At 40.6% G+C, this 16,267-nt stretch overlaps 1 protein-coding gene across 1 annotated transcript in view; it reads right to left on the bottom strand.

Annotated features, from left to right (window-relative positions):
* Window positions 1–16,267, bottom strand: part of GAP43 (growth associated protein 43) — a 94,859-nt gene that overhangs the window by 13,490 nt on the left and 65,102 nt on the right. The window lies entirely within an intron of this gene.

The raw sequence follows: 16,267 nt of genomic DNA, 5'->3' as shown, positions 1-16,267 counted from the left end.
AGGCATTCTCTCTTTTCTTGACCCAGTGTTGTTGTTTTTTCCCTCCTAACAAAGTCATTTTCCAAGACACACCTTGTGTCTAGAATCTACCTCCTACTGTCTTCTGTCTTTCAGAACCTATTTATTTGAAAGTAATCAGACTGTGTACGGAAACCTTAGATTAGAAAGTGCCTTAGGAGATGCTTCATTTACGCCTCACCTAGTACAGGAATCCCCTAGAACACATAACTGGACAGCCTCTGCTTCAGCAGGTCATTTCGGCTCTAACTGTAAGTTATTCCTGATATTGAGCTATAATCTACCTCCCCTAAGCTTTCATGGAGTTCTTTCTTCTGGGGTAACACAGAACAAAATAGATCCTCAATATAATTTCTTTTTGCTACAAGACTGTCCAAAAATGCAAAGATAACAGCTTCTTTCTTCAAGCAGTTTACAAACCTGCTTTTTCTTCTTCAAGCTTCATGAAAGAATAAATTGTAATTATGCCATCTTTTCTTCATCTCACCTTCCTCATTTCTCTATGAGCTGACTTCAACTGTACCATTTTTCTAACAGTGCTTCCTCAAATTCACCAAAAAACAAAAACAAACAAATACATATAAGTCGTAAGGCCTTTTCTCATTCTTGATTTTTTTTCTGACTACGCCTTATTTTGACACTGTTGACCTTTACTTGAGCTCTATGCTCCAGAAAACAGTGACAGTTAGGAAGTTCCCCCAACATTTTGTTTTCTGAAGTCTCCCCATTCTTTGGTGCTCCAGGAAATGGGTTCTGGCAAAACACTCTTTTCCATATGATTTACTGCCCACTCTTTCTCATGACTCTCAGAAGACTCATGGGTGACTCCCTTTTTTACCTGTAACAAGGCCAAACACAGATCTTTCCCCTGAACCTGCTGACAAAGCCAGACGCAAACCCTCCAATTTCCTACTCTTTGTCTCATAAATGAGTAACTGAGATTAGAATTGTTTATACCTTTAAAACAAGTTAGAGGCAGAGATAAACAAATCCTGTTCAGTTAACTGACTACCCTTCTGATTGAAAAACAACCCCAGTTGTAAATCACCCTACCTGTAACTTATCTGCTCCTCCCTATAAAAGTGTAAGCAAAAACCACCCCGCGGAGACACTATGGCCTGGGGAGCTGGGGTCCATATTGCAATAGCCTGAACAAAATCACCTCCTCAAATGTTGGTGCATTTTTGTTCTTCTGACATCTTAAAACATTTCTTTTTCTTTTTTTTTAACTTCAGTGAAGACTATGATCTGGATTTATTTCTGCTGTTTTCCAGCATTTCTTTTGCTATTCTAGGTCTAGTTTTTAGTCCCTGTACCCTACATTCCAAGATTCAACTCTATGTTCTCTTTGTAGACTCTGTATCAAAAAAACCATTCTCTCTACTGGGTTCAACTCATAACCATATCAACACCAAATATATGTCATCAGTGTCATGTTGTTAATCCCTATACATCACCATTACCGTATTACTTTCTTTATCACAAAACTTCAATGATTTCTGGTATCATATACAGCAAATTCCAAGTTCTACTGCCAAATATTTCTCCACATCCTTGACTCTACTTCTGGCTCTAGTCTTATATCTCAGGCTATACTGGACATCACACAATCACTATCACTACAAATATAACCAGATTGGCCTTATCATTCGCTCAGGCATCCAAGTGTAAATTCTTTCTCTCCACATGCACTTATCTATATCTATTTATTTTTCTTTCTCAATAACACATCTCTCCAATTGAGGACTTAAAAATAGAAAAAGAAAAATAAGAACTGTACTGATACACTTGATGAAAAATATGCCAAACTCAGAGGAAATAGAGACTAACCATACCACTGCTATTACGGTGTTTCCCCGAAAATAACACCTACCCCGAAAATAAGCCCCAGTTAAGATCTCAGCCAGACGGATGCATTTAGTACGTTATAACGATGTTCCAGAAGATGACATGACTGTATTTGAATAAATGTAGATTGTTGTACATGAAAAAATAAGACATCCCCTGAAAATAAGCCCCAATAGAGCAAAAATTAATATAAGACACAGTCTTATTTTTGGGAAAACATGGTGCTGCTACTACTGCTACTACCACTTGGGCATGGAACCAGCAGGAAGCAATGGAAGGAAGCACAAGTGGGTAAGGATAACACAGTATCTAAAGCACCTGGTTAAGGAACATAGTCAAGTAGGAGGTCAATAACAGGGGAAGTCAACAAGCATTGGAAGCGAGGAGAACACAGCGACTGGAAAGAGGCTAATACAGATAGACCATGGACATGTGGAAAAGTCTGTCAGCCAGCAATAGGGCTCCCTAATCATGGGTCCAAGAACAATATTCTGATCTCTAAGAGGATGATGAGAATAAGGCAGGTTCTTAGTCTCAGAGAAACCAGAGTACAAATGAGATGAATGAGACAGGGACTTAGGTAAAGCCAACCAAGCTGAAATCCAGTTAGTGGAACTGTTTCAAGTAAGAGACCAATTACTAGTGTTTAGGCACAAGTTGATTTGATGCCGAGCTAGTTGTGTGTAGGGCTGTTTACTTTTCCCAGCCTAGTAGTGAGAATGAGATCAATTCCAGAACCAGACATAGAACTCAACCTGAAAGAGAGATGGTGAGTGACCTCATCAGTGGGGCCTCAGGGACAGATGGCACTACAGCAGGCTGGCATTCCAGGGGGTGATGGAGTCACCAATGTCTGAACCAATGCAATCATCTCTTAATACGTCTTTCTGCTTCCGACGTGGCCCTCTTGAAAACGTCTCTGTCGTTGATAGTGGTAGATAAAATCATTATTTAAAGCCAACAGATGATAATGTGAAAAGGGAGAGGCTTTTTCACATGGTTCCTGCCCCAACAAATTCTCTGCCATCATTGAGTTAAAAACAATGACTTTCCTTGTCATATAAATGAAAGTATACTAAATACAGGTTTTTTGGTCGTAATCTCACTATGATTTCGCGTAGACGTGTTTGTCAGCTGTCTGTTCAACCCACATGTCTTTGCCATCACTGCTGACTCAGGTCATAGAATTGCCAAAGAGTAAGTAGTAAAGAGGCTTTTTAAACTCATCCAGGGGCCTAGGCTCTCTTGCCTAGTTGTTGAGACCAAAACCAAGAAAATACTACAGAAAGGAAAAATAAACTAGGAGTTTTGTTTTCTGAAGTTAGATTTTTATGAGATCTTGAAAGGAGAATTGGTGAATTAAGGGACATATAGTCATAAATTTAGGGGTAAAGGCAGTATGGAAACTAGTCAGAAGATGTGGGGGGGAATAAGAAAACTTTTACTGAGCCGGCCCCGTGGCTCAGGCGGTTAAAGCTCCATGCTCCTAACTCCGAAGGCTGCCGGTTCGATTCCCACATGGGCCAGAGGGCTCTCAACCACAAGGTTGCCGGTTCAACTCCTCGAGTCCTGCAAGGGGCTGTGGGCTCCGACCACTACAACTAAGACTGAACACGGCCCCTTGAGCTGAGCTGCCTCCCGGATGGCTCAGTTGGTTGGAGCACAGGCTCCCAACCACAGGTTGCCAGTTCGATTCCTCGAGTCCCGCAAGGGATGGTGGGCAGCGCCCCCTGCAACTGCGATTGAACACAGCACCTTGAGCTGAGCTGCCGCTGAGCTCCCGGATGGCTCAGTAGTTTGGAGAGCATCTGATCAACCACAAGGTTGCGGGTTCGACTCCCGCGGGGGATGGTGGGCTGCACCCCCTGCAACTAGCAACGGCAACTGGACCTGGAGTTGAGCTGCGCCCTCCACAGCTAATACTGAAAGGACGACAACTTGAAGCTGAACAGCACCCTCCACAACTAAGATTGAAAGGACAACAACTTGACTTGGAAAAATAAAAGTCCTGGAAGTACACACTGTTCCCCAATAAAGTCCTATTCTCCTTCCCCAATAAAAAAGAAAAAAAGAAAAGTTTTACTGAAGTAAATTGAGTATAAATTATAACACAAAAAGAAATTCTATGGAGTGTCAATGCCTTCTAGCCAAAGACTACCGGGAACACATCTGTAGTTGAACAAAGTGGCGTTTATTGACATGTTGCAGCTAAGGGGAACATCCACCATGGGGAACCGTGAGGCATTGCAATGAGAAGGGGGTTAGAAAGGACTTGTTTGGGCTCATGCTAGGGGATTTGGATTCAAGGAAGCAGAGTTTCGCTCTGGATTGGATGCTGTCATGAAATGGGGATCATTTTATGATTGGGCATCTCAATAAATATTATCTAGAAGGAAGGAAGAATGAGGCAAGCATCATCCTTCATATTAGCCAGGCTAGGGAAATACTTGGACATTTTATGCTTTAGACGAAGTCCATACTTAGTTTGTGGTCAAACAGAATTATGGTGGTGTGTTTTGTCTTGAACAATCACAAAAGTCTGATGTTGATATTCTACGAAATTGTTCTTATAACAGGAGCATTAAGGCCTATCTGTGAGCACCAGGCCAGTTCCTGGCTGTCAGAGACGGCTTTTCTCTTTTTCAGGAGAAATAGGGGAGATGAAACTTGACTTTTCCATATTTTAGGCATCACTATGAAGGCCCGTCCTCATATTTGCCTGTGTCCCCCTCCAAAGTTCCCCATCTAGTGATATTATGGACGTGTGACTCCCTTGAGGATCATAAAAGAGAAATCATATTGATTGCACAGAGACAGTAAAAAGATTCTACCTCTACTCAGTGCCATCAGCTGAAGCTCTATCCTGAAATGCTTTTACTGGCTCTTAAAGATGCTTATGGATCCCAATGGACGAGTGGCACTGCTTTCTAATTTAAAATATTTTAATTAAATAAAATCCTTCGTGAGGAAGAAAGAGCGAGCCAGACTGGAGTCTGTCACCTCAGTTGTTTTCTCACTTCACTGATATGACAAGACAGAAAGTTTGGGGTTTTCCCCATCTCTCTCTTCCCCTCCTTCCTTTAATGGCCTGTCAAAAGGTAATTCCATCCTGTGTTGGCATTAATGCCTGCTGTAAATAAAGAGGAAATGGGAGGAAAAGGGAGCAGGGAAAAGAGGAGTATGTGTGATAAAAGCTAGATTTGCAGTTCAATTGCAAGGCATCTCTCAGTGTCTAGACACCAGCTGCCTGGTAACCATGGGAACCCAGTAACTTTGGCTGATGGGCTGAGGAGTGATGACTCTCAGGAGATCTGGGTGGGAACACGGTGGTAGGGGCAGAGGAAGGAAGGTTGGGAGAGATGGCACAGAGCGTATTAGAGTAATACGGGAGAGAACAAGAGAAAATAAAACTCTCTCTGTGAAAGGGTGGCATTAACCTTGTTACCATTTTTTCTCATGGCAGATTTGCACGTGGTGACAAGGTACAAATCTGCCATACCGGGCAGGCGTCAGGACACAGGTTGCTAAAGATGAATAGCTGAGCTGGAATGATTATATTCCCATCAACCTCCTGCCAGTGCCAAAGTACTTCCTCAGTACACCAAAGCTTTCCATGGTAAACAGACACGAGCAACAATTGTCTGAAGTCTCAGGAGGAGCAAATTCCCATCCCCAAGAATGGCTGTCCCTTTTACAAACACTCCGCAGTGAAGATTAATCACAGCTCTTTCCATCTACAGTGTCCTCCCTTCTTGCTGCTCCCATTTCTTCTAGTCATATGCAAGGGTTGTGTGCTGTTCAAATAAAGGAGGATGGTGGCAGGAAGGTTGAGGGAATGAGTCCGAAATGAAGAGTCACCAGTTTGGGGCCAAATCATCAATCATACCAACATGTTTGGTTCTCTTACTCATGTTAGATTTCTATCATCAGAGGTTACCAGGCCATAGATGTTGACGCCTTCCAGTTGCTTGCTGTCACCCTTTTTCCTTCCTCCCCTGTCACACGTTCCTTTCGATTGGGATTTTAGGTAGCACTGGCACCCCACCCCATCCTGCTCCTCACCAAGTGTTGTGCCCATGCCCACCCCCGCCCCACACCGCCCCACCCCATTTCCTTGACTTGCCACCACAAACACACACACTCCCAAGGACCTCCAGCCTCTTTGATAATGCAGAGCAGCCCTTTCTCATCCAAGTCTGTCTACAGCTACACAGACGAGATGTACTGTCTGCCTTATAGTGTTTCACTTTTAGTCATGTGACCTTACCCACCACAGTTAGAATTCAATAGGAGACCTGCTGGTTTTATTGGAGTTATCTGGGTCACAAAACTGTCTCCAATTGTGCAAAGCTTACAGATGATTTAAGTGTTAATCCTTGGACTCTGACTGATAAAAGCCAACAGGGATGTCTGAATATATATATGTATATATATATATAACATATATTACATATATTATATATATAATACATATTGTATGTATATAATATATATCTAGCTAAACATGTATACACATTTTAAGAAAGGAAAACTGTATTAAAATTATAATAATATATACTGATAACAAAAGATGAATACAAGTGACGTCTGACTTCTGCAATTACAAGAGGTGCTCACAGTGGTTGCCATCAGCACCCAGACACTTCTGATTACGGTGAAGTACTGCTTGAGCAACATTGACCAAAGTGCCCACTTGCATACATTTTTTGGCACCCCTGGTATGTGTATATATATCACAACTGTATATATGTGTATATACTCACACAAGCATACATACTGTCTGTAGATTTTTATGCAATGGTTCCTTTCAAGAAATGCTCCTGTGTGAAAAAGATGTCTCAATCATATTAATCTATAATCAACATGCAGAAATATTCAACATACTAAAAAAGGGCTACTGAGAGGTAAATGCACATTTAACTATAATTTATGATAAGTAGAACATTTTAATCCACCAAAGACTCTTTATTAGTAATTAAAACTCGCATGACTTCGATCTGATGATCTAACATGAGAGAGAGACAGGTTGTTTCTAAGCAAAGGCTTCTTTTTGTCATCTAGTCCCAGTCAGGGTAGAATTCCCAGTGGTTTTGATTTGCCGAAATGGTCCTCTGCTTTTGGAGACACATCTTTTGCATGGGGAGATGAACCCGATGTGTCCCTATAACTTGTGCTCCCTGAAGGGAGTGACTGTGAAGCAGTCGCACTAGGGCAAGGACCTGGTCCTCTGGTGCCACTGACACCGCCCACTTACAGTCACTGTCAAGTTGCCTACATCTTCCGGTCATTAGGAGGGATAACATTACATGTGAAAACTATATGAGTCACCACAGAACTTGCAGGGGGGAAGGAAGATGGGGGAGCATCTTCCCAGGAGGTAGAGGGGAGGCAAAGCAACTGAATGATTGCTGAGAGATCAAGATTGCAAGAGTGATTGGGGGTCACCTTTGCCACATATGCACTGACCATAAAGGTGGACTCAGCTACTGTAAGTAGCTATCTTCTTCCTCACTCATTGAATCAATCACATCTACTGGGCATTCACTATCGGTTCCAGTTGCTGGGGACATAGCAGTTTACAAAACAATAATAAAACAAAAAATATCCTGTCCTCATGGAACTTATACTATAAATAAAGAAGTAAAATATATAGCATGTTGGGTGATGGTAAGAGCTACGAAAAACATAATGTTCGGAAGGGAAATAGAGAGTGCTGGGATGAGGTGGAGTGAGGGACAATATCAAACAGCGAGAAAGTGTCTTTGAGAGGTGACACGTGAACAGAGAGCTGAAGGTCAGCGCGTGAACTCCAATGAGCATCTGAAGGAGAGAGGTTACTAGACAGAGGGAACAGTTACGGCAAATGCCCTAGATTTGAGCACACGTGGTTGTTGGCGATGTAGCAAGGAAATCAGTATTGCTAGCATGGAGCAAGAAAGGGACAGTAAAGGAAGATGATCTTCAAGTAGTAACCTAGAGAGGAGGGTGTTAACCACAGAGGAAACTGAGGTCATTTTAAGGAATTGGCTTTTATTGAAGTGAGGTGGGTGCTAGAAAAAGGGAGATGTGCTCAGATTCTCGATATATTTTGATGGTGGAGCCAACAAGATTTGCTGACAGATTTCCTGTTGTTAAAGAAAAACAAGTCAGGGATAATTCCAAGGTATATGGCCTGAGCCTCAGGAAAAGATAAACTTGCCATTTCCTGAAGTGGGGAAGCCTTGAAGACTATGTTCAGGGAGAAAAGATAGAAGTTCGGTCTCCAAAATATTTAATTTGAGGCGCGTATTAGATATATAAGTTGAGACGTAGAGTAAGCAGTTGCTTGGAGTGGGGAGCGAGGTCTGGGCTACAGATGGGGATTTATTAAGTTGTACACAATATTTCAAGTCATAGCGAAGAAGAGGTACAAGATGGAACCATGGGGATACTCCAACATTTAGAAACCAGGAGACGAAGAAGGGCAAAGGAAACTGAAAGGGAACAGCCACTGTGGTTAGCAGAGAAATCAGGCATAAGTAATATGCTGCCTGACCAGTAACAAAAATATTTCAAAGAGTAGAAAGTGACCAACTATCAAATGCTGTTAGTGGGTCAAAGCAGATGAGACCTTAAAACTGACCATTACATTTTAGCCACGTGGAGGTCATTTGTGACTTTGGAAAAGTTATTTCAGTGGGGGCTGAGAGGGAAGGTATGATTACTGTGGATTCAAGAGAGAACAGGAAGAAATAAGTTGGAGACAGTGAGTATAGAGAACTGTGGTTAAGAATACTGATTCTGGAGCTAGACTGTTTGAGTTTCAATCTGGAACCACCACTTCCCAAATGTGATACCTTGGGCAAAGTATGTAATCTCCCTGTACTTTGATTTCTCCACCTCTATATAAAATGGGAACACAGTACCTACCTCATAGGGTTGTCGTAAAGTATGTTACATATAAAATGCTTAAATGATATGCTCAGTAAGTATTAACTAAAACAGTCCTTAAGACAGTTACTTCTCTTAATCCTTAAAAAAATAGAGTCCTTGTGAACAAGTTCTATTATCAGCTCTGGAGACTAACATAATAAAAATTGTTGTTTGAGCAACTATGATGAAAGCTGCCAGCCTTGATTTACCCTCATATTGCTTTATTACAGATTTGGATTGAACCACCTCAAAGGAGTGTCATGTTTCATTTTCCACATAGCGTAAGGTTCTGGTTTAATAAAAACATAGTCTAGGGATCCAGAGTATTTAATGAATTTGAGGTTTTACAAGCACTAATACTATTTAACTCTGAAAGACCCCAAAAGATTTTTTTCTGAACACATTGAACTTCAGTGGTTGTTCACAAGAAGTACTTTAAAATATACAAAATTCAAAGTGTTAAGGCATTGATATTTCTATGCTACAAAAAGTTCATCGGGCATTCTGTGAAACAGACACCTTTATCAACTCACGCTGCTGCATTACAATAAAAATTGACATTTATGTAATGGTCTTGAAGTGTTTTATGACTGTGATTACTATACTTTTAATGCTGTGTATATTTTATTATATCTCAAATCTTTCCCAATTGTAAATTCAATAACAATATAGATGGCAATTATTAATCAAAACACTTGATTAAAACATTAGCCAGAATGTTCCATTCCCCAGTCACATGGGAGAACACAGAATTTACTGTAAATGCGTTGTCTTTAATTTTGAGGACACCCAAGTTAAATAATAAGGACAATAAAAGTGACTGTATAGAGGGAGCAGAAATGAGACCCTAATGTAGTCACACTCACTAGTCATGTGGCCTAAGATAAGTTCTCTTGTTCCCATTTTCTCATCTGTAAAAAAGGGACAATGATAGCCCTCATCGTAGGTCATTGTGAGGTTTAAACGAGAAACTCCATGTGGAGAATTTAGCAGAAAAGCTGGCACAAGACAAGTAAATGTTATTCATATTGTTATCATCACCAATATTATTTTTACTATCGCACTTATTCTATGTTGAGGATCTAATAAGAAAACACCAGACCAAAGACTGAGTAATTCAAAGCTATCAAATATGCATTAAGTTGGCTTCCAATGTTAATTAAGGCTTGAGTTAATATTAGAAATTTAGAGTCATCATTGTCTTTGTGAGGAAGTCTCAATTAATTATTGGAGCTCAATAAACATACACGACATGTGATATATTCATATGGATTTATTCCAGATAGATGGCTTTTGGGGTGGGGCTGGAAAAAAACAATCTGGGCTGCCCGCAACAGCAGCCATAGCCACTCAAGGCTTCAAGAGATGCTCACACAGCCTTCTGATTGACTGTACCCTCCCGAAGTGACAGGGGGACAAATGGCTGCTGTCTCACCACACATCCTCCCTTCCTATCTCCTCCACCCTCCTGCCAGCCCAGCAGGCACGTGCCAGCAATGAGCTGCCTGCCTCACTGGGGTCCTCAGCTCCATTAATAAGCCCTGCAAGGCTGATAATTGGGGATTTGTGGAGCCTGCAGGCTTTCAATAAGCCAGGTTGTTATGGAAACCAGAGGCAGACCTCCATGTCCACACTATTGATCCTGAAAAAAATAAAATAAAAGTGGGGTGTTGAAAAGGATCATTTCAAACCATCCTCTCTACCCCCCATCATTTTATTTAGAAGTTCACTTCCAATTTTCACACGTGAGAATTCACAACTATTCTCTCTTTTGGTTCCCTTCTCAGCACTCCCCTACTCCTTTCTTAATTACAATTGCATCTTTTTTCACTTCTGGCAAAAAAAAAAAAAAAAAAAAAATCAGTTGAGCAGGGTACTATAGGAACACCAGAGTTGACGCTCTAATTTACCACCATGGCATCGATTCTGATTATTTGAGCCAAGAAATTAGCAATGAATGTCAATGTGCTTTCTCACCATTAAAAACAAAAAAAACAAAAAACAAAACAAAACAAAACAAAACAACAATAACTGAACAGGATGAAAAAATGGCCTCAGAGTCTCTCACTGGCCTGTCAGGAGGTATTGTTCTATAGCAAGATGGCCACCACCCACCCACCATGAGTCATGTTTTGTGTTCAATGAAAGGAGTATCCAGCTCTCAAACTGTCGGAGTAAAAGGGAATAGTTTTCTTGGACTACTTTTAAAAATTAACTGACAACCTCCTTACAATGAAAATCCGATTACTCCATCTGGCTAATAAATTCAGGCATGATTCTAGAGCATAACTGACTGGGAGACCTGTAAATAGCACTAAATGGGTCCAGCCTGAAGGCTGCTGGGGTCCTAGTATCATGGACTCGGCTCCTGCACTGCAAAGACCAGTACACCATTGTTTCCTGCTGAACTTCCCATCTCCTCCCAGCAGAGGGCACCAGTGTAATTCTGTTCCCAGCTGTGGAGCCTCGTTGGAAGGCAAAATCAGGAAGAAGTGACTCCAGGCAAGTGCTAGAGAGAGGCAATAGGGTAAAAACAATCTATTGTGACTGGGTCTTACTTTGAAGCTGTCCTGAAATTAATTTTTATTTTTTAGATCTTCCAAAATGATTAAAAACTCAGCCTAAAATCAATACTGTTCATTATTAAAGCGGCTTTCTCAAATAAACTAAAATTATTATGTCTTTGAACTGAATTATTAAGTGTGGATTATACTTTGTGTAGACCTTGTAAAAACAAAAACGTCATTCTTTGAGCAACAATAATATCATAAAGTAAGAACTTCAACCACCCTGTGTTTCCTACTGCACGAAGAGTGATGTTCTCTGACCATTTGAAGGCTTTCAATTAAGTGGACCCAGCATATCCCACCTTTTCCACACTGACAAAAGCTCCTGGGTCCAGTATCCTCACCAATACTCCAACACTTCATTTCTTTCCTTTGGGCTCTACCCACCATCCTGACCTCTGAATTCCTTCTCTGCAATTTGACTGCAGCTTGCAAGCAATCGCACACTTACATTGTTCCCTACTGATCTCGGATTTTTTTTTTTAAGACCATTACTTTTTATCCTCAACCAGATTATAACTTCCATGACACTAGATACTGACTTTTATACACCTATATCCTTCACAGTGCCCAGTGCAGCATGGAAATTATATATACTAATAAATATAATTAATTGAATGGCCGGGAAGTACAGTTGTTGGGATATGTGGGTTTATCTTCTCTACTCTGATACTAACTCATTGTGTGACCATTTATTTACAAACCACGCAACCTGAATCCTTGAGTATGTTTCATCTTTCATTAAAACACACAGCTATACAACTTCTCCTAGAGACTGAGTACAATGGAGCTTAATCTTTTTGTGTCACAGTCCCAGTGGAGTATCTGATGAAATATAAGGACACAAGACTATCACCCATACATACACACACACACACAGTATATCACGTTGCAAATAATTTCAGGGGATTAAAGGACCCTCCTGAAGCCTAACCAGTTCCCAGGTCTACGTGATTTTTAAGTTTTCTTTTAGGTTTAAGACTAAGATTGAACCAAGATATGACAGTTGATAGCTGGTATCTACCTAGAAAGAGTACATTAGCTATTTCCCCTTAGGGAACCCCAACCTTCTTTTATTGAATCCCTGGATTGCAGTTTCTGAGGGACCAATTACCTGGAGCCTAGATTAATCCTAACGTCACTACATGGTGGCCTTGGCTGACTTCCAGACTCAATCATTACTGATAAGGTAAGGACGTGGTTATCTAGCTGAGCTACAAGGTAGGCCAAATAGAATAGTCTCTGACTCCCAGCAGAGACTGCAAGTCACTGTATGTCTCTTTTGCTGGCCATAACACACATCCTACTTGCACAGTAATTTCCTTTAAAAAATCAGAAGTGTAGTGCCAAGGGGAAAAAGTTTCCTAACGGCTTCAGTCAAAAGGATCCAGAATCAAGGGTGCCTTTCTATTAGGCACTTACTATGCGTTCAGTAAAACACCATAGTAGGCACTTTACACGTGATCTATTTAATAATACTAACAACCACTAAGTTCAGCAATGAGAATATTATATTATTACACAGGTGACAAACTGATGTCGAGCTAGTGGCACAGAGTTGGTTAGGGAGCAGGTCTCTGATTCAAACAAAGACAGGTTCGGTTCCAACACCTGTGATCTTTCTCTTGTACCGCAGGCCTCCGAGGAACAGAGTTGGCTAAATCCATGGCTGTTGGAATTCTCTGCCTACTGTTCCAGGATCCACTAAGTAATGCACTTTTCTTTTGTAGTAGTTTATACTCATTGAAATTCTTTACTTTGGACCAACAAAAAATAAAAATAAAAAAAGGGTTCTCTTTATTTACTGGATGAAAGATTCTCTTCCACTAACTCTTTTATCTATGGAAAGATGACAGACCATCCTTGCTTTTACTATCTCCAACGTGAAGATCATCCCCGAGGATCTCCATACTGGGAGTGAACTATTTACTTCAGACTATCAGAAGAAAGGTAAAGCAAAGTGATGTTCATTGAGGATTTACTCTGTACCCGTTTCTTTAAATATGTACATTATTAAATTCTCACAACTGTGCAAGGTAGCATTATTATCTCCAATATGAATGAAGAGGCTGGGTGTTAAACAAATCATAAAAGCCACACAGGGAGAAACCTGGAATTGAACTTAGGACTGTCCGGTTTCGATACTGCTTCGCTATGAGGGGTTCTAAGTGAAAAAAGAAAAGAAGGAAGAAAAATTTCTGAAACACACCTTGGAATTCATAATGTATTTGTAGGAAAACAGACCGACATTTAAACTCGTAGGATAATGAAGCTCAATGTCTCTTTCCTTGTCCTGCCTGGAAGCAAGCAGAGGCAGTGTCTCGTCTCTCGGTTTGTTGAGGCAGAGCTGATTGGGGACTGCTGCAGGGAGGGTTTTAACAATAGTCAGCCTGGTGTGTGTTGGGAGGTGTCTGTCCTTGGGGAGCCAGGCCCCATCTGCCATGTAGGTCTGCTCAGAGACAGAAAATCCATTTGCCAGGGAGCCCTTTCAGGGCCTGCTTTGTGAAGTCAAGAACAGAGAATGCTAGAGATGGAAGACGCCTTAAAAACTATATCCTTTCAAAACAACAACAACAACAACAACAACAACAACAAACTATATCCTTTCATAAGAGAGCAAAGTAAATTTGTCCTGCCCATGCCAGAGTGTGTTAGCAGCAGAGCTATCGGAACCCAGTCTCCTGATACCTAGCTCTGTGACTTTCCTCTTCTCTGAACTGTGTCTCCAGCCCTCTTATCCCATGCTTCATGCTTTCTCCTCTAACTCCCCTCTTTCGCTTTCCTCCCTTCTCTTCTTTCTCTGCTTCCTTCCTTGTTCTTTCTGCCTCCTCTGATACTTCCGTTTCTGGTTCTCTTCTAATTTTCTTTGCCCTTTTTTTCCCTCCTATTTTCTACCTCATTCTTCCTTCCGTCTACTTCCTTTTTCCTCTGCCTTCAGTGAAGAGTCCACGGCCACACCCCACAGCTGGTTCTTTCTAGGGACCCGAACTTTTCACATTCCAACCATTTTTCCTTCTGAGCCAAACACCCTCATCCAGACTCAGAGTGTCTGGGTACCTAGGTGATGTCCAGAAGTAGGTCATGGAAAAGAGGTTGCTAATTTATAAAGTCTAAAAGAGTTGGGCTGCAAGCAATAAAAATGGACTGTTGCCTGAAAAATTCTTAGCTCCTTTTGTGGGCTTTAAACTGGAAAAATGAAATGATTCTTTCCCTTTCTCAAACTGCTTATAAAGAGAAATCTCTCCCTCGGTGAAATTCGTATTGTTAGTCAATCAGTGGGCGTCCACTGAGGACTATCTGTGTGACGGGCTCCATTCTGAGCATCGGGAACACTGTGCTTAAGGAGCCTAAGCCCCTGCCGTGAAGGAATGGAAAGTCTGGTGAGAGATAATATAAATAAGTCATCTTATACAGACATATACAGTCATTTTAGGCACTGAGAGTGATATGAAAAAAAAACATGTAGAATTGATAGGGCTAGCAGGTGTGGCACCACTCTGGTCAAATGATCAAGAAAGTCTCCGAGCAAGTGACCTCCAAATAGAGACCTAAGTGCTAAGAGGCAGCTCTGGAAGATCAAGGAAGAAAGCAAGTGCAAAGGTCCTGAGGTAGGAACAAACTGAATGTGTTCAAAAGACATTAACAAAGATTGTATGGCTAGAGAAGAGCGAAGAAGGTCAGAGCAGGACAATAAGATCACTGAGCTAAGCAGAAGTCAGATCATATCCAGCCTTTAGGCCACGGTAATAATTTAGATTTCATTCAGGTTGCACCGGAAGATTTTATGTAGGGTAATTATATGGATAGATGGAAGTTTATAGCTTTGTATGAGTGGTCTTCAGAACAGTCTGTTAGAAATTAAAAGAATTAGCTGCAGCCTCTCAAACCCGAAGCCTGATTATCATGACATTATTGGATCTACTCCTTTTACCAGATGGGTTGTTTCACGTGGTATTAATCATTCAAGTGACATTTAGGATATTAATACCTGGAGTTAAATAAGAACTAGCCCCATTACTCATGAGTGTTTTCCTTTCAGACATCCTTCTGACAGTATAAATAGCAATCATCCACTAGGTCTGAGGAGTGGGAGAAAGAAAGGTGACAGATTTTTTAAGAATTCTTGAGACAGATTTTGGCTTTAACTTTCTAGAAATCTTATTTTTGTGGATATTTCAAAATTACGAAGATGGAATTCCTTAAGTGGTATCTCTTCAGAGAGAATGTTTTGTTTGTACAATTATGTTGCAAACTAAATACTATTATTGTGTTATTAGCATTTCTTTTTCCTAAAGACCCAGAAGCCATGGATGTAGTAGTTTTACTTAGCTTTGATTAGTAGCCCTGGATGAGTCACTTACCTTCCATTTGTTTATAATTTGTATTATATGCAAACTCTTAGAATTTGAATAATTCCTATAATATATCTGGGAAGAACATCTGTTTGTAAAATAGATAATTCAAGTTAAGTATAGAGTAGACTCCTGAATGAAAAGATGAGTTCTGAATTATCTTCAGTTAAGTTGTAATCATGCCAAAATTCAAGGACTTTTGAAATTGGCTTTAGGTTTAGAACAATAATTTTCAATAATTATTAGTTAAAATGTCAAAGTTTTACCAAGATCCAGAAATAGTGGGGAAATAGAGGGTTGTGGGATTGTGGAAGACCCAGATCTCTGCCAGCCTGGCCTCTGCAAAATAACCCAATACCCATAAGCCACTTCTGAGGTGCTTGGAATTCCTGGGCTCCAAGTGCAAGGAATTCCAGGGTTCCAAGGAGTATAATTCAAAATGCACTGATTCAAAGCTTTAAAGCAAGGCTTTAGAAAATAAAATGTTCTTGGGTTTATTATTTATAAAACATTATTATAAAATAAATTTTTTCATGGCTTTATTACTATATGGTACCAAAATAAAATAGA

Source organism: Rhinolophus ferrumequinum, chromosome 2 (assembly GCF_004115265.2).
Source record: "Rhinolophus ferrumequinum isolate MPI-CBG mRhiFer1 chromosome 2, mRhiFer1_v1.p, whole genome shotgun sequence".
In the NCBI taxonomy this organism is placed as follows: domain Eukaryota; kingdom Metazoa; phylum Chordata; class Mammalia; order Chiroptera; family Rhinolophidae; genus Rhinolophus; species Rhinolophus ferrumequinum.
This window is presented reverse-complemented; position numbering and strand designations above follow the sequence as displayed.